The 19,979-nt window shown below is 36.9% G+C and overlaps 2 protein-coding genes across 2 annotated transcripts in view; both read right to left on the minus strand.

Annotated features, from left to right (window-relative positions):
* The window catches only part of LOC139147743 (sal-like protein 3), a 121,097-nt gene extending 109,870 nt beyond the window's left edge, over positions 1–11,227 (minus strand). Inside the window, exon 1 of the mRNA XM_070718920.1 lies at positions 11,169–11,227. The gene's annotated coding sequence lies outside the window, so the exon portion shown is untranslated. The remainder of the gene's footprint in view (positions 1–11,168) is intronic.
* The window catches only part of LOC139147748 (zinc finger protein 64-like), a 69,042-nt gene continuing 57,497 nt past the window's right edge, over positions 8,435–19,979 (minus strand). The window contains 1 exon segment of the mRNA XM_070718944.1: positions 8,435–11,232. The gene's annotated coding sequence lies outside the window, so the exon portion shown is untranslated.

Consider the following 19,979-nt stretch of genomic DNA (forward strand, 5'->3'; position numbering starts at 1 on the left):
TTATGGACGAAAGAAAAAAAAAGTTTATTTTCCATTGACAGAAAATAAGTGAGTTTCAGTTTTTCTTGTAAAAAGGAAGTGAATGTTTAGCCAAAAGTCAAATTGAGAAAGTGCTGTCATATTTCCAAGAGGGAATTGGAATACTGCATATTTCTTGGTGAGATTGCAGCTGAGCCAAAACTGTATGTACTCTAACAAACATGGAGGTTTGTATCTGACAAAATTACTTAACTTTTCATTTCCTTTGAGAAATTATATCTATACACCCAAGGATGTGAAGTCAGCGAGTTTTGGATTTGCCTGCTAGGGGCTGAAAGCTTGAGAAATCTATATTCACATCTACCGGTGCAATGACGTATTTGGTTTTGCGCAAGCTTTTTTCCCCTGTTATGGGCCTAAAGTAATGATAGACGTTGTAGTGTACACATCAAATATGTTCGGGAAGGCCATCACTTGGGAAAGTGACATGCCGAAATGTACATAACTGATGGAGGCAGTGACTGGCATGGTGAAATGTACACTATGGATGGCCCGACAGACTGGAGAACTGCTCAGCTTTAACGTAGATTACGCCAAGTTGACACGGAGTAAACAGCACTTTCTGACTAAATGTGCTATCAAAAATATTGTGATCGTTTTACCAGGTTCTTCTTTATGGTAGGCAAACAAAAGAAAGAGAAATAGATTTGGAAAGAAGTAAAAAAAAAATGCTAGTTAAATATGTTATTTCGTTTTTATGAGCTAATAGACAAGATCAGACATCGTTCTTTTTATCTGGGAACATTATGATTCATTTTGAGATCAGATAAAATATTTCTAGATACTTATTCGATATTTATTCTGAATTCAACAAATAATTGTCAGAATAAGATGGGATATGGAATTTTCTGATGGTCATTAGAATGCTCTCTATCGATAAGGAACACTGACAAATCTGCTGAACTGAGGATGAAATGTTAGCGAATCTCGCCTGACATGGATTTATAAAAAGTGATGGTTACAGTGTATGACGGTGGTGTTAAGTCACCGAGAGAGACGGGCCTACGCAGTGACGAGATTTCTCAGAACGCAACCAGCAGCTAAAGTTAAATCGAGTATTAGAATATGTCAGCTTGTCAGTACTAAACATAGCCATACCACTTTTAAAATTTTTAAAATGAAAACTCCATTAGCTGTAACTTTTTGATTCGCTCTGAATTATTTCAGTTCTGTTTGTAAAATAGGGTTTCTTAAAATTGATCCAAAAGCTGAACATTATCATACTACTACCTCATTAAAGATGATCTGGGTGTTTTAGTTTCTTGCTACAGCCTTACTTTACTTTTCTTGAGGGTTTTCATCTATGGTTTTTTTTGACTGAGGTGGAGTTTCTGCTACCATCAGTTGATTGTCTCAGAAAGTAAGCTATGAGAAGTGAGATTGGGAGAGTTTACAAGGCTTGTCTGGTTGCACAGTGTAGAAAATAAACCTTTGCTTCGTCGGCATCATGTACACACAGTTTTTTTGTGGATACACGGTGAACTGGCTGAAAAGTTCACCTAGTTCTAGTTTGATCTAGAAATGAAGGTAGAATTATGCGTCTCTGGCGCAGTGTTTTGCATTTTCCCCGATCCACGCACTGCCCTGAAAGACACTGGGAAATAGAGCAGTCTCATCTCATTACTATGGATACATATCGACAGATAAAAAGATGCAGGGTATCTAACATAGGCATACATTAACTTTTACAGAACAGTCATGAACTGATATTGTCTGTATAGACACACAGCACCTGGAAATATGAGTGCGTACATTCATAAAATATAAAATTTTAGGTACATGCATACATAAGGCTATAAATACTGGTAGAATTACTTTTCACGTGTAGCATCTGAATTATGAACTTTTTTCAGATGAAAATTTGCATTAAATTTTCAAAAGTTCAACTTTGTGATTGTTCTTTTGGACTTTTTGGCAGGAAAACTTCTATTCAGGAATTGCACATTCGATATTGAGTTTTCAGAAAGATCGCATGCAACTTTTTTTGAAAGTCAAGATTTTGCATATCTTGTTTATCTTTGAAGAAGAACATGCATACATCATATAAAATTTCATTTTTTTCCCTTTAAGTCAAGTTTATGCAAAAGAAACCAGGCTGCAAATATTTTAAATAGAATATTTTGCCAAAAAAGATTTTTCAATTTTTGATCACCAGTCCCTCTCAAGATCTGAAAGTCAACCCCTTGATGGATACATACACATCTCAGAAGATACACAACTTTGCTTTAGTCTTAGATGGCCCTACACTGCCACTTTGAATCTTGTTACAGTTATGGATTAAAAAGTTGCACAAACTTAATGAAACAAGTATTTCCACTGGTAGAAACTTAATGCCTATGGTACATTTGTTATTAAAGTGCAAACATGTTTTGAAAACTTACAATTTTACATTATCATCCGTGAATATCTTGTTACGTTTTTTTGATACAACTTTGAAACATTTATCTGAACAAACAAAAATGTGTGTTGCGAAAACTGTTGTAGTTTTGGTAGATCAGGAAGATCAACTTGAAAAAATTTAGCAAAATCTCGTAAAAACACGATTGGAACTAATTTGGGATAATTGGATGAGTAAGTAATGTCGATTTAATCTGCAAATGTAATGATGATCTGCTTTTCTTTTAAGCTATACACTTGCTTTTATGACTAATTTGTAATATTGCAACATTCAGCCATAGGGCACCTGATGCTTTTGAGAAATTTGAAAAAATATTAAGATCCAAAATCCAGTTCCAGATCCTAAATTAGTTCCAATCATGTTTAAAGAAAACATGTGGTTCAACAAGAAAAAATTCATATCAATAGAGCAAGCGAATAAAAAAAGATACTGGATGGAAAAATCCAAAGTCAAAAAGCAAAACATAATTGTGGAAAGGGAATGATACCTACAAACACCGGAAACAATAGCTATAACTTTTGATTTTCTAATTTTTGTTCATGGGAAGCAAGTTTGTGAAATGGTTTCTTGTTCTGATTCCAAAGTCACAACAAAGTACTTAGTGTCTTTAACTTGTCAACCCAGTCTGTGTGTCTGTGTTGTCCAATGTTATAGCTGACAAGTGAATTGGAGTCCAGACTAGAATTCATTTGTCAACAACACAACAGGATATTTGACACATTGTATAGTATTTGGAAAGCTTATGCCTCATTTTTCAGCACACTTCAGACAGAGTAGGACAACATAGCATTCTTGCTTTCCAGAACAAAAATTAGAAAAATCAGAAGTTATAGCTATTGTGTCCTTACCATAAAACAATCAATTAAAATTAGTGCAATGATTTGAACAAAAGCTCAGTGAGGCACATCGTAGAATGAGAACTGCACAAACAGAAAAGTAACAGATACAGTTGTCTGACTCGATCTACACGCTTTGTCTGAGCATCTTTAATTTCTCTTCATCAATTCTCTTTGTAAAAAAGAGAAACTGTTCCGATTGCCATTTTGTTACCATTTCCTACTGGCTTGTCTTTTAATTAAGACTAAACGCTCAGCTTTGTCTGCAGACAGCTCCGTCTTCATTAACAAAGCCCTTGCTCTTCATTCCGGCATGACCGTGAACACAGGTGGTTCTGCTCGGAGCACCAGGTGGCAAAGTACTGGAATTACCATTCCGTGGCTGCGTCGTCTTCAGGTGTGTCCCGGAACAAGGAAAGGCATCAGGCGAGGGCAGCCACACAGCGGATTTGACTCAATGACGTATGAAAAGATGGATATGAAATCTGCAATGGCGAATATCAATTTTTCATAGCTGCGTTCCCATGGTAGAAGATGAAGCAAATGTATTTTAGCCAACGGGTTCTGTCAATTCCCGTGACTAGCTGAGTTGCTTTCCTTTCTCCTTCTTCTTTTTTCCAAAAGATTTTCCCTGACTCCCACGGGGGATGTCACTTCCGCAATTTTGACACATACACTATGTTCCTAAGTTCATTGAAATCTTTTCTAGGGTCTAAATGTTGTTGTAGGGATTTGCAGTACATCTGTTTCTGACCTATGCCTAATGCCATCAAATATTTCAATATGACAGCCCGGGATTTCCTTGGCATATCTGCGGCCTGTCATTTCTGTCAGGATATCTTACAACGGCTAAATCTGCTGGGATTTAAAGTGGTTTTTTTTTCCTTTTAAACTTGTCAACTAGCATACATCAGGAAATGTGTTCTTGTAACTCGGGGTGTGGGTTGCAACCGAGCATTTCATAGAGGTCAAATATCTAACCCAGTCGTGTCTGTAAATTTCTTGTCAACACCTTGTGCTATCAGAGAACGTTTTGTATCTGAGCAAATGATCTTTGCTTGTTGTTTTAGAACATAACAGGCTGAAGATTTCTGTGCCAGACTATACAATATGATGGGAATGCCAGACGTATAACAAGCTGACGACCAACCTGTGCAATGAACTGACAAATAAGGAATGTTTGGATTCAGCCTAAACCCATCTTTCGGGAAAATTGGTATTTCAAATGAACGCTGTAAAAATATGAATATACTATGGGCTTGCAAAGCGTAACATAAATTTTATAACTCTTGGAGTCTTTCACTTTTAAATTTTTTGAACTAAAATTTGGGTTCAATTTGAGCTGTAACTTTTGACACTTTTTATACTTTCATGATTTTCTTGGCAAATTACATTGACCAGATTTCTACCGATCACCATAGCTGTTGTATAAAATATGCAGTTTTGTGTAAGTTGAATACTGGACTTGAATTGATTTTTTTGTCAAAACAATCAATGATACTTATTTTATATGAACTTCATACAAAATTCAAACATTTGGCTATTCATCATAGTCCTCTCCTCCACCTTGGGAACAGATATTCAAACTATCAAATTCTTCAAATATATTTTGGTCTACCACTTGTGGGGGCTCATTTTGAAGCTTAGGGAGTAAATAAAGTTTTCACTGGCTTCTTTTTGTGAAAAATCGGAAATTTTCTCTTTCCTTGTAGAGTTAACACAGAGATGGCGGCCATTTTGAATTAATTTCAAACGTTGATAAATACTGGGTAATTTGTTTCTCTGGCACCAAAGTTTGCATGATGACTCCCTGATTTTCATTCTTGATCTTGAAAGTGAATGGTTCAAAGTTTCCTGACAGAAAGTTTGAACAAAATTTCAAGTCTTTCAATTTTGAGGCACGTACTACCTTAATAGTAGAAGCATGTACTAATTTTTTTTCAGAGAATCGTAATTTTTGTACTTTTGAAATGGTTCCATCGGTTCGAATGACAAAAAGGTGAATGAAAAATATTCACAGTCACACTGTGACTGGCACACTTTACAAACGTGGAATAGTGCTGTTCGCGGTTACTGGTTTGTAACTGGATACAGCTACAGGCGTGCAACTTTGGACATTGCTGCTGGAAATATGGACAAATTTTGTCAGCATTGCGTGCATGGCCGTCGTTTCTGATTGTAGTCTGCACTGTAAAATATGTCTTTCAGTATTCATTGTTAACCCAGCACTAACCTACTAAGTGGTATTTTCATCGTTCTTGCATGCATAATTTTCCAAAAAGTGTTAGATAAAAATATGTGGACATCGCATCTGCCAACAGCCCTATGTTGTCTTTGAGACTTTATGTAGGTTAATAAATCACCTTTAGGTACTTCATGTATAAAAATTGAAAGTTCAAAACTTTTGTTAGAACTTTCCTCATAAACAAGTCTCTTCCATAACCAAGAATGAACAAGTCATCGTTGATGACACAGTCCCCACTTGTTAATGGGTACTTTGATTACATGTCCTCAGAGAGGATAGAGTCCTCTTCATTAATTAGGTCTGTGATAAAATACTTTGATACAGATGGCACTCAATGGCCAAGAATGAGTTCCATGGTGATGAAAACATAAAACCAAAGTAGGCCACCATCCTAAAGTTCATAAGATGAGTCTACTAGGAATTAATCAACAGGATGTTGCAAAACATTTTTGCATACAATCCTAACACTTAACAGATTATCACTTGTACCATATTTCATAAAGTTTGATGCAGTATTTACAACACTATGAGATCAAAATCTGTATCAAGTTTCATCACATTTGACGTTGTATTAATTTGTGGCTATATCACCCTAATTAGGAAAGTTAATTACTTATGCAATTACAAATTAATTAAAATGACACTGATAAATGTCTTTTTCAATGTTAAAGCAATGTGAGCTTAACATCTGTACAAAGTTTCATGAATTTGATGCAGTATTTCTTGACATATCAGCCTATTTATGAAACTTCAATAATTGACATGTTACTGCTACATGACGTGAAACAAATTGAGGAGCATATGTATGAAATAGGTCAATGTCCTTGTACCAACTTTGAATGATACTGGTGGCAATATGTCTGAGTTATGGCTCTGTACATTAGAAAATTGTAACAAATTCACCGCCATGCAGCGATATTTGATCTTACTGTTTAAAAAATCAACATATATATGTATGACGTAAGTCAATGTACATGTACCAAGTTTGAATAAGATCAGTTGAGACTTGCCAGAGTTATGGCTCTCAACATGAAACAACCATATCGAAATTGCTACCATGTGGCCATATTGGACCATCTCGTGAAACCAATCGACATACATATGTATAAATAAGTCAATGTCCTTGTACCAACTTTGAATAAATTTGCTTGATACATGTCTGAGTTATGGTTCCGGACATGAAAAATTCGGAAAAAATGGCCACACGGCGGCCATATTGGATTGTATCACAAAACAAATCAATGTGCATATGTATGACATAGGTCGATGTCCCTGTACTAAGTTTAAATAAAATCGGTGAATAAAATCAGTTGAGACGTGCCCAAGTTTTGGCTAAGGACACGAAAAAATTGTAACCAATATGGCTGCCATGCAGCCATATTGGATCATATCATGAAACAAATTGACGTACATATGTATGACATTGGTCAATGTCCTTGTACCAACTTTGAATAAAATTGGTTGAGATATGCCTGACTTATGGCTCTGTACATAAAAAAATCGTTAGAAAATGGCTGCCTGGCGGCCATATTGGATTGTATCATAAAACAAATTGACGTGCATATCTATGACATTGGTCAATGTCCTTGTACCAACTTTGAATAAAATCGGTTGAGATATGCCTGACTTATGGCTCTGTACATGAAAAAATCGTTACAAAATGGCCGCCTGGCGGCCATATTGGATCGTATCACAAAACAAATTCACGTGCATATCTATGACATTGGTCAATGTCCTTGTACCAACTTTGAATAAAATCGGTTGAAACATGTCTGAGTTATGGCTCTGTACATGAAAAAATCGTTACAAAATGGCCGCCTGGCGGCCATATTGGATCGTATCACAAAACAAATTGACGTGCATATCTATGACATTGGTCAATGTCCTTGTACTAACTTTGAATAAAATCGGTTGAAACGTGTCTGAGTTATGGCTCTGTACATGAAAAAATCGTTACAAAATGGCCGCCTGGCGGCCATATTGGATCGTATCACAAAACAAATTCACGTGCATCTGTATGACATTGGTCAATGTCCTTGTACCAACTTTGAATAAAATCAGTTGAAACATGTCTGAGTTATGGCTCTGTACATGAAAAAATTGTTAGAAAATGGCCGCCTGGCGGCCATATTGGATCGTATCACAAAACAAATTCACGTGCATATCTATGACATTGGTCAATGTCCTTGTACCAACTTTGAATAAAATCAGTTGAAACATGCCTGAGTTATGGCTCTGTACATGAAAAAATCGTAATAAAATGGCTGCCTGGCGGCCATATTGGATCGTATCACAAAACAAATTGACGTGCATCTGTATGACATATGAAGTAATTCTTGTACCAAATTTGAATGAAATCGCTCCTTGCATCTCTGAGATATCTGCGTGAACGGACGGACGGACGCACGGACGCACGGACGCACGGACGCACGCACACACGCACGGACACGACCAAACCTATAAGTCCCCCCGGACGGTGTCCATGGGGACTAAAAACCAGCGATATAAAAGGTGCAAATTTTGATACTTGAAAAACAAAATACCTATAATGAAATGGTATTTCAAATTTAAAATTGCCAAAAACCCTGTGTTAAATCTATGGGGAAAATTGAATTTTCAATTTTTTCAAATATTAGACAGTAAAAACTTAATTTGCTCCACATGTTTCTAAGTGAGTTCATACAAGCAGAAGACCAAAAAGGTAAAAGTTCGAGTCGGAATATCTGTCTCTGTCGTACATTCTGTCTAAATTGTTGCCAAGTATTCTATTCTCTTTACTTGCTACTCAAAGTATGATCAGATCTTTTCAAAAATAATTGCAAAATATGTTTGATTTGACATTTCTGCAAAGGATATAGACTATTCATTGAGAAGCAGGGAATTTTTATTAAGAGAAAACACGACTTTCAAACAATATCATACTTAAATATATAAATATCACTGTTTATTTTGACAGGTTTTGCAAATATTTACCTGACCGTGAAATAATAATATAAGCTTTACAAAGTGAAACAGTTTTTGTGCAGACTTTCTTTTTAAACAGTAACAAGGATTTGACAGAAAAGGAATGCACTGATAAAAAGTTCCAAAGCAGAATATTTGAAAATACTGGTAATAGCGTCTTCAGCATATGTTGCACTTGACATTAAAAAAGTGCTCATTTCAATGTTCTTGGACATTTTTTAGAAAGTTTGTGTTCTGGAAACATAATGTGATGAATATTAAAGTAAGAAGCAGACTAGGTCACACGAAGCCATATTACAAATACACATTATCCTGGGGGTTAAATTACAATTTACATATTATGAAAGGCACCCTAGGGGACAGATGATGACTGTCAAGAATGTGCCCACTATACTTTAGGTAGGAAACTGCATAAAGTCTTCCGTTTCCTGCAACTTTATTTTCAAAAGCTGTTCAAAGTATGGTCATTTAAAGAAAAATGATGTGGACAATATTACTACGTCACGATATACACAATCTTTGGATGGATGAATAGTTTAAAACTACAGTTCTTGTTTGAAGAAACCTTCACAGAGAAAAACAAGACGTTCAGAAATTTTCACAGCTCCCTGGAGATACAACTTTTGTGTGACATGACTATATATAAATCCATGCCCAAAATGATCTGTAGAATTAGACAAAAGGAATGGATTGAAGTTGATGGACAAAAATTTTGGGGGGGGAAATGGTGGCAGGCAGGGTTGGAAGTCGTAAATTCTGGATATGAACTCTGATCAACGGTGGCAGCAATATTTCATCAAGTACACAATTTTGGCAAGTGATAAGACTACCTGTATACTGATTAAATTGCTCATTATCATGCCCCATTTGAAAAATCTCTTTTTCTTTTTCACAGCTGCAGGTATTTTTCGACATGGGGGAATATTGTTCTGAGAAAAGAGGAAATGATTTCTTGCTGAGAACTTTCCTGAGAAATTTCAAAAATAACATTTTCACTGACAGGGATGCATACAGATAATGCGGTAAAGAACCATAAACAGAGAAAGCCACTCGACTATTGATGTAAAAACATGATAATTTTTTCCCATTATTTGAGGAATCAAATGGTTGCATTTTTATTGAAGTTTTCTGTAACATTTCACGATGTTCTGATTAAAGATTTTTCCCCTCAAAATTTATGCAGTAATTTTAATCACATGTTCAATTCCAGGGAGATCATGGACAGAAATACATATTAATTGTATGAAAGTTTAGAATCCAATTTTCGTGTGCAGTTTCCAAACTTTGCACTGAATTTTGATAAAAATAAGAAATATAAGATAATATTTCTGCCAAAGAAAATGAGAAAAGCAGAAAGAAATGAGGGGATTTTCACGTAATACATGTCACAGTAGTTAAAGCTCTTCTTCCCTGTCATAATATTTTAAATTTGGCAAAATTAATCCAGTCCAATGCTAGTTCCCCCGTTGTAGGATCGAGTGATGTACCGTATGTGACTGCATAACTGTCTAGTTTGATGGTAAATATATCGGGCATCAAACTTGCAGGAAAAAACCAGCAAGAGATACATTCCTTAGACACATTACCAGATGGATTCAAAAAGGAAAAGTTGAGAGGAATAAGAAGCTGAAAATTATCACAATATTCAAAAATTATCACAATCTTCAGAGTACCGTATTTGAAGAAGAATCAAAAGTTGAACTCAACCAAGATCTTTAAGAATGGGTCCCTTTAAAGACGGGAACGTCTAAATGAAAACAAATTATATCATGCAAAATAATCTCAACGAAAGTTTTAACATTTGATGTCAGAATACTCTTTTAAAAATTGCCACTACTTTATAACTCTCCTATTACTAAAGTAAGCAAAAATATTTCACATGATTTAATCCAAGGTTGGACAATTATCGTCCGTCTGTGAAAATTGTACTGTCTGTACACATACTTGGTACTTAAATATGCAAAAATATTTACATAATACTATGGTAACAGCCAATCAGATGCAGGATAGAGGCTTAATGATAACTGTTGCCTTCAATAAAAATGTTCAGGCAATGACCAGTGAAAACTGGGTAACGAAAAACAACTTGTTAATTAATATGCAACAATATTTACATAATACTATGGTAACAGCCAATCAGATGCAGAAAAGAGGCTTAATGATAATTACTTCCTTCAATTAAAAATGTTCACGAAATGACGAGTGAAACTGGGTTAGGAAAAACAACTGGTTCTTAAATACGCAAAATATTTACATAATACTTCAACAACAGTCAGTCAGATGTTGGACATTACAGATAAATTCTGCAAGTTAGAAAAACTCTCATCATGATGGATATTTTCTGACGATCAGATAATACTTTTCAATGTCAAAACTGATAGACAACCAGCAAGTTATGAGAATTAGGCTGGCTAATCGTTAACAATGGCAGGAAAATGCTCCAGTGCTCCGCACTGATTGTCAAGACAACTTGTTGATCTTTAAACAACATCAGAAAGTTATTTTCGAACAGTATCTGGAGGAAATGTACCAAGTTTGTTTAAAATCTATCCGGAGCATCTACTGGGACAGTGGATATGGCAGTGACATATATCTGGACACGTACAATACACAACATTGTTTATAAAATACATTTTCATCTCCACACGCCACTCATTCTTTCACAAACACTTCTCAGTTGATTTACTTTATTTTATGCCGCTTCAGTTTCCAGATCATCCAGTGGACTTGTAAGTCTGTCTTGAAGAAATCTGAAATAAAACAAAAATGTACCGAGAACAAAATTAATTTTACAAGGATTTTCTAAAAATTTTGTGGCATACATGCTTTTTAGATCTGAGTCTACACTCTGCATAATCTTTCAGCCTGTTGAGCTGAAGTCATCTTATATGCTATGGTGAATATATATTCATTTATACATGTTGAGTAAGAACATGAAGTCAGCCTGGGCGCACACATCAGGTCACCATCACCTGCTCTACTAATTTGATATTGAAATATTTCATTTTTTTGAGATCAAAAGTCCGTGCTGAGCAGAGGCTCTGGTGTGATGGCTGAGCGGCAGCGGCGGCAACGTATCATTTGATATGGTGAATATCTGTACATACAGAATCAGGACATGAGAGTCAGCCTGGGTGCACACATCGGGTCATGACCACCTGCCATACCAATTTGATATTGAAATTTTCAGCCCAGTCCCCAACTAGACACGAGGATTCGATGTTGAGAATTGCAGATCGGCGCTGTAAATTGAAATCCTGTGTCGCCCGTTGTCTAGGGAGTTGCCTTGCGAAATGAAGTCATCTGAATTTTCATCCGCGCTCATATCATGAGAGGCTAAAAACTTGCATGAGTTTTTTATGCATGGAAGCCGCGTCCATCAAGCTACTGACTCACCCTCTGAACCAAGCACACGTATTTTCCTTTTTCCTGATTTTCTTTCTCATCCATCACTTCGCAATTATGAAAACTAGCTAAAAAAGTCCTGGGAGAGTAAAAAGTCATTTTCTTTGGCAAAGATAGCGACTGGGATATTTAGGTAAGAAATAGCATCACCATCTCTTTACAAAAAAGGCCCTATCACGAGCTGGAATCTCTGATTTTCATGGGGGACACGAGTTCCTTTGGCTGGAAATCAATGTTTTGATTGTTAATTTTGCCCGGTAACAAGTGCAGAGGACGTGGGACCAATCCCAGCACGGTGCAGGAGACTAGGCAAGGGATACTGTCGCTGTGTGCACGGAGGTTAAAGCTGTCTGGGGAGATTCTTAACTGTGTCTGCTGTCCCGAGTGTGAAAAGGTAGGGTACAGGTTATCAAGCAAATCAGCCAAAACACCCCAAATATCATCTGTGGGGTTGACACGGGCACCGGTGCTCACTGAGTATGATTGCTCAGTTTTATCTGGACATTAACGTTAAAATCTGCGTTTTCTATCTCAACATTAATGTTTAAAATCAGCAATTGGAGGGGGGGGAGGCGCTGCATGCATACATGTATTTGCTTGTTTCCGCGGAGGAGGAGGAGGCAATACACTAAGTGACAGGATATACGCCCCGGGGTTTGTTTGACAACTCTTGGCTTTCTTTTCAAATTATTTCCTGTCATAGCAGAGTAACGCTCAAATCACTCCCTGGTCCTATTAAGGGGCAAACTGCCATCAGAGAAATTAGGGGAAATGGAATTAAAATGTTTGTTGACAAAAAGTACACACACGCGCACACACACAATGACAGTCACGGGGTAACAAGCAAAGTCAATCCTGTTAACCCTCGGTCACGCCCTTTGTTAAATGGCAATCCCATTTTATCTGAGTTTATCCAGTGTCCCCTATCATCATCCTCGTCACCTGAGTGAGCGTACTGTACTCTCACAAAAATATCATGCAGCAACTCAAGCTGAAAGAGAAAAGAGAAATTTTTTTTTTCTCTCTTTCTCTCTCTCGTTCCCCCTCCTGGTCCGTCCCATTTTGTTTTAGGGCGAAACCATTAATGAAGTAAATTTAGAGATGAAATCTACACTCTCACGGTTCAGGTTATTACTTCAAATTGATTCACTAAATAAGCTGACAGCCAGCATTGCATAGATGAAATCAGAATGGGTATGAGACCCTCCAAACTAAAGCCCATTTATTTACTATAGAGCTTTTTAAGTAAGTACTTTTCCTGGGGCTAAAACCCATATGACAACCTGAATAAGTCCACAAACAGACAAATACATCTCTAGCACAGGTCTCCTCGGAGTTCAGCTAATCTTATAGTGAAGCCAGTGCAGTCAGCTATTCGTAATGAGATGTCCATGCAATGTTCTATTGGCTGATAACTTATAACTGTAACCTGTCTTCGCCGGCAATTTGTCTATTTGTCAATTATACGGGGTAAAAAAAAAAAAGAAAAGAGAGGAGAAAAAAAAAGTAAAGGCTGAGCAATAGGTTATCACAGCAGTTTTTAAGGACACGGTTAATTAGACCATTCTCACTTCGCAACAGCTGCTTTGTAATGGTCTGACCTAAACTTCGCTTGGCCTGCGGGCAGAACCGATGGCCCGTACCGACCCAAACCCCCTCAATCACTGTCGTCGGTAGAGTGGCTTTTTCTGTCTGCGTATGTCAAAGTTGGTCTATTGAAAATATCGCCAAATGAAATTAGTGGAGATGCATGGCTTAAAACAGTAGAACTCTAAGTGCCCTAACCAATGATGTACACCATGTTCAGCCTGACAGATATGATTGAGAGACACCACACGCGATATAATGGAATAAAACCATTGCAAAAAATAATTTATTGCAGCGTGCGAGATCCTCGGGCACTTACCCTCCATTGTGACTTTTATTTTTCTTATTGCATTTTACTGAAAAATAATACGGTAATAATGCACAGTGATTAGAGTAAAATGTCTGAAAGGGCTTGACACCGTCGCATTTATGGCGTTCTTTTATACATGCCTGCTGGGGATTTTTGCATAATAACGCCGAGTAGATATAAAAAATGTGAAGGATGTAGGGGGACAATGAGCCAATTTCCCTGATTCTGCATGTGCCGTGCATAGACTCGCTCCCTCCAACTCATTCATCCGCAACACTAAACATTAATTTACAGAAGAATTATAGTATAATTTCTGTTTGTTAATGAAAGTGGATATGGGCTGAAATTTTAGCACTCCCCTAGTGATTCTGATGGCGAGCTATACTTGTCCCTCGATAACTTTATACTTCCAAAAGCCCATTTATTAATACTTTTAGCCTACGGGGGGAGTTCAGACAAAAAGGGAGACAGAAAGAAAGAGAGGCAGTGATTTGATATTATGTGAAAACTTCAAATCACTGCATGGATTGTAGATGAAAACTGGTTCAAAGCGGGGTTATTTTTTGAGCAACCTCAGCTCTCAGCCTCTTTTGGAAGCTGAAAGTGATTACAATCCCTCTGATGTTTTAGCAGGTGGGTGTGAAAACACGCTTCAAACGGAGAGAGGGAGGGTGATATATCAGAATGGAAAACACACTCTGTCATTCATAACTACTCATCCGGAAAATTTGTTCACAACAAGTGAGCCCATTCCTTCCTCTCTCTCTCTCTCTCAGACCTGGAACTGCCCCTCCCCTAACCTTTAAAACGCATTGGTTCCTCTTTACAAATGATTTGAGGGGAGCGGACGGCGGCCGTGTCGGTAAATGGCAGCGCGACATGTCTGCATGGTAAATTTTCGACGATTTTATGGCTTTTACTGCAGAAAGTGATTTGATGGAAATCAGTGCTGATGTGACAGCTATGTCATTACAAGTATGATCTACTGGCGCGGCTACCGTATTCCTCCTCCAGGCCCCGACATGAGTTAACTAGCCATAACTGTTATCCGTGAACCTTGTCCAGAAACAGATAGAATGAAAGATCTATACCTGTCAGCTGCTCAACTCCTCAACAAAAGCTATCATCGGCAATTGTATTTGAAAACAGGGATCATCGCATTGGACACATTAAAGCAGACAAAGACTAACATATTTTTTTTCTACTTGGGGAGATTCAACACTCAGAATTTTTTTATTTCTTTACTCCCCTGAGATAAAAAAAAGAGTGGGGAGAATGTGTTTTATCAAATTTCCCAGAATGCAACAGCCTGGCTGTCTCTAAACCGAGCAAAGCTTTTGGGAATGTGACAGTATAAAGGTGGCAGAATTCTGATGAGTGATTGGCTTTTTTTTTTTGGTTGTGATGTTGAATTCTTGTTTTCACAGTCACTGAATCGAGATGGTGAATTGACTTCAAAACCTGGCTGAGTTGCTAAAAAATGGCCTTTGAGTTGTGAAACTTTCAACAGAAATGAAAGCAACCGTCCTACATAACTTGTCACCACGTCACTATAAGCAACAGGGTGACTGTGTGTGTGTTTTGCTTTGAACCTACTTTGTGGAGATTATCATGGTCTTGTCTGACTTGTATCCAACGCTCCTTTATCAACATAATGCTACACGACTCTGAACACGGCCAGGTGACAAACCTTTGACACCGCTTATCGATCTTAACTTTGCTATTCTACTGGACAGCCTTGCTTTCCTTTCATCCTCATCAGTGTAAGGTCACATTTGAATGTTTCACTTGCAACTGACCATCAACATTTTTCGCTACTAGACCTGCATGCCAACGTCATACAGGAAAAAAAAATTCCTCAAAAAAGTCAGAAAGTACAGGAATCATTCCCGAAAACAGAATCTTTTCAGATTGTGGCTGTTTTTAAGATTAAAAAAATGTAGCAAAAATACAGTACCTATAAACTGAATGTAATTTTAAGGTATCTTATACTGTCTCTTTTGTACAGACATGCTGTTGACTGAAGTGCAGTAATCAAAAGCAGGCTTCTTCACCAATTCAGAACCTTAGGCTTTCCATTTTAAGGCTTCAAATGCACTAGTGTCAAACCTGAATTGTATATTGACTTGTAATTAAATTAATCTTTTGAATGGAGAAAGATTGTGTAACTTATACCGAAGATGACGTCTTGAAGATATCATAAATGAGTATTGAATTATAGTTGTATTGATTTCTCTGTTCATGAATCAATGCTGATCTCTGCTGTGTTTATGATTACAATTATTTTAGCCAATGTCTGAAACAGCTAGTACATCAACACTTGCCACTTAACTCTTTGAGTGCTGTAATTTTTCCCATCAAAATTTTAGTGCAACATTTTACCAATTTTTATGAATTTTTATGATATTCTTTTGATAATTTTGGACCAAATGGACGTCATTTTTCATTGGCTACAGTTTTCGATCAAAATATTGGAAAAATCTGAAAAAATTTGACTGGGTTATAATATATTTTTATAAAGGGAACAGAAAATGACTTTGGCACTCAATGGGTTAATACCAGATTCATTTAGGATAGGTTGAGTTGATCTGTTGTAATGAACAGTGACAGAAAATGAACGAGTGAAGAATGCCCAAATGAACAAGTTATTGACTGATCAAGAATCAATGACTGACTATAGCTGCATGAAAACACGCATCATAATTACAAAATTGAAATAATTCAGAATATGTGAATGAAACACTGAATTGCTACAGTCAACATTTGCTACGAACAAGAAATCCAATCGCTGAATGGCTCAATGAATGAATCACACTGACACAGAACTAATGAACGATTGATAACATATGTATACAAATCGCTATGAACAATGAACAGGTGAGCAAATGACTAAAGGATCAAAAATGAATAAATTACAATGACTAATGATAAAATGACTGCATGGGATAATTTACGACGATATCCAAATGAAGTGACAATGTTCAACTGAATAGTGTACCATTAGCCATGAACAAGTCAGTAAATAACTGGACAGTGAAATGAATAAATTGCAATTATTATAAATTAAATGACCTTGAACCAATGAATCGGTGGTAATGAATGATGAGCAAGTGAATAAATGACTGGTAGCAATACCAATAAACTAGTGATGACCAAATGAATATCTTGCAGTGACTGTCAGTTTGTCAATGAAAGGTAAATGATAATGAATTGGACAAATGAATCAGTAAGTAATGTAATGACTGGATATTTTCCTTCATGAATGGGAAAAAACCCGACTGTTTACAAAAATGAATTAATAATGGAAAGAATACACAGCGCTTATAGAAAGTAAAACATAAAGAAGGCAGAGATGGCAGTTGATAATAAAATATTCATTTGGCTTGAATTTAGAATGTTGACAATTGTGAACCATATCTACATTGTGTGTACAATTCTATTGGTGTGATGAAAAAGCACCGAAAACACACAAATGTTGCAATCTGATCTAAAACTCATTACCTCTGCTCCCGGGCTGGTCTCAAATTGCCACCTGTGATAAAAATAAATCTTTCCACCGGGAGTTTGAAAACAATTAATAAAGAAACATACAAACAAAGCAATAGCAAAGATTTTGAAAAACTCTCACATGGACGGCCGGTAATTGGAATGGATGCTACTTCCCTTGGTAGGTACAGCCAGATTACATCCCTGTCCCAAACCCCCCCCTCACGACTCTAAAACTTTGAAAAACTCTAAATCTAGTGAAGTCGCCATGACAATTTTTTTCTCTTTTGTTTTCCCAAAAGACGGCCGTGTGTTGCCTGAAAGAAAATGGGAAAGCTTCATTCAGGTTTCCAGACGTGGATATAAATTATCCTAACAACTTTAGAGGTGACAATTTGGGTGGAGATTAACGGTTCACTTGGCACTGCCTGTTGAAAAGTTACCACCTTTCTTAAATGCAAACAAAAATCAGTCGATACGATGAGAAACGTAGAAACCAAAAAGCAAATACCATGAAAACGTACTTGAAATTTGCGAGCAGAGTAAATTATCCAGCATTTTAATGGAATATTTTTTCTGTCTTTTTTGAAACTAAAATGCTGAAAGTCACAGAGCACATACATGTTCTTTTTCAGGATAACATGATGAACTGCTCTTACGGTCACAGAGGCTCAAAAAGTTGAAGATGGACAGAGAAAAGGTGGGGCGGGAAAAAAGCGTTTGACTAATGTCATACTCAGATACAAAGCATGACTTAAAGCATGGGATTTGTAACGTAACAATCCACTTAAGAAGTGTAATTCTGACCTTTGTGGCTTGGGAGGCTAGCTGGACGTACAAGGGATCAAAAAGATTGAACTCAAAACTGTTGCTTCTGATCGCTGAATTCTTCAACGATTGAGGGATGGCATGTATTGATATTTGGCTTTAGGCGCTGATCACGATCGTTGTTTTGTTACTAAATATAGCACTGTGTGCCCGACTGTGGCCTCTGTCAACAGAAATTTTGACAGATTTTGTGTTTTACATCTGTGTAATACTTCCTGGTACGTTTGGCTGGAGCCCTTGGCAGAAAAATTCTGATGAGCTTTTTTTTTTATGCATATTAATAAGTGAACAGTGATGTCACAAGAAATCAGTCCTATTGTTCGCATAAAAAAAAGTAAAAAAATTCTGCTTAATTTTGGAAATTGGGACTTTTTGAAAAAGAGTTACTTTTCCCTCTAAATCATTTTTATTGCCTTTCCAGCAAACCACAAGAATTCTGACATTTTGACGTTGATTTAACCGAAAAACTGTCAAACCACAAGCCAGACAAACAGACGGTCATGAGTGTGTTCGTAAATAATGCCTATGATTGCTCAGAATTCTTCACGATCCTTCAAAATTAGTCACGCTCCGCTGCGAAGAATATAGTCATAAATTCAAATTTCATTTGGGCTTCATAGACAATTATAATAAATTTCTTAATTAATAGCCAAAGCTCGTTATCGGAATCATTGGCAATGACCGTTTTGTCTAGAGAAATTCCGCCGGGAATAACCATATGTGCAAGCAAATATGAACAGGACATTTCACAGCATCATGGGAGGCGCGTTGTGTTCGCCTCAATTATTGACTTAACTTTCTACACAACATGAACTACAGTGCGGAAACAGCTCAAGCCCGAGTGCTTCCATTCATATATGAGACTGATGACGAGATATTCGACGAGACGGCGGAAAATTTATCACTTCTTACAAACTTTGCTCAGAGTAATTGTGATGTCAATATAATATTTATAGGATGTTTACTTTCCGTTGAGAGATCATCAGTGGCCGGGATTCAATAATCAACCCATACACCTTCCAGTAACTATATCAAGCAACTCTTCAATTTAGTAAGCACTTAGCCAAAAATTCTTCATCCAAAGCAATAATACGGCTATGAGACAATGCGCAAGATGTTTTTAGCAGACGTCGCTGTCTAACAAAGCAACATGAACCACCCAAAAACCAAATGAATGATCATTACTATGGCAACATTGAACATTACCAGTGATATTGTAGGACTTCCTCTTGGGAATTGGCCCTTAATCTCATCGTATCTCAGCATCAAATGTACTTTCTCTTTATTTTTACCTTCCATTGGAAAATTACAATCTCTTTATTAATATGTTTAGTATTCAGGGCCGCTTTCTCTGTCATTAATTTGCTGAAAAGGTCTCTCTCAAAACTTCTTAGGAACTTGTTGTTTTTTCCACTCGACTTGCTGAGTCTAATTTTTATTTCATGTCAAAATCCCACTTCCATGAGCTCTTCAAAGCCCTTACGCAGCTCTCATAAAGAGAAAGTGGCCTTTTTTTTCCAAATGTACAATTTCAGACATAATGTGATGAATTTTACGCTTTGGCTGGTATAAAACTGTTTAAAAGCTGGGCCACGACAGCAGGGGAAAATAAATCCGATATTAAAGTTTTTGTGAGAACAAGCTTTCACTTTAGATAAATCCCGACAAGAGCAACTGAATTACATTTTGCAAGGACAGTTTTCGCCAGCACTTTGCTAACAGCTTAATATCTGACTCTCATGACGAAACATATATGAGTACATTTTATGTATTAATAGGGTAGTTCCGATCTGAGTTATTTTTTTCTGGAAATACAGACCGTCTGCTTGTCCTATTATGACCTCAGAGTTTTATAACTCCTTGTATTACATGATACTTTAC

This window comes from Ptychodera flava, chromosome 13, assembly GCF_041260155.1.
Source record: "Ptychodera flava strain L36383 chromosome 13, AS_Pfla_20210202, whole genome shotgun sequence".
Classification (NCBI taxonomy): domain Eukaryota; kingdom Metazoa; phylum Hemichordata; class Enteropneusta; family Ptychoderidae; genus Ptychodera; species Ptychodera flava.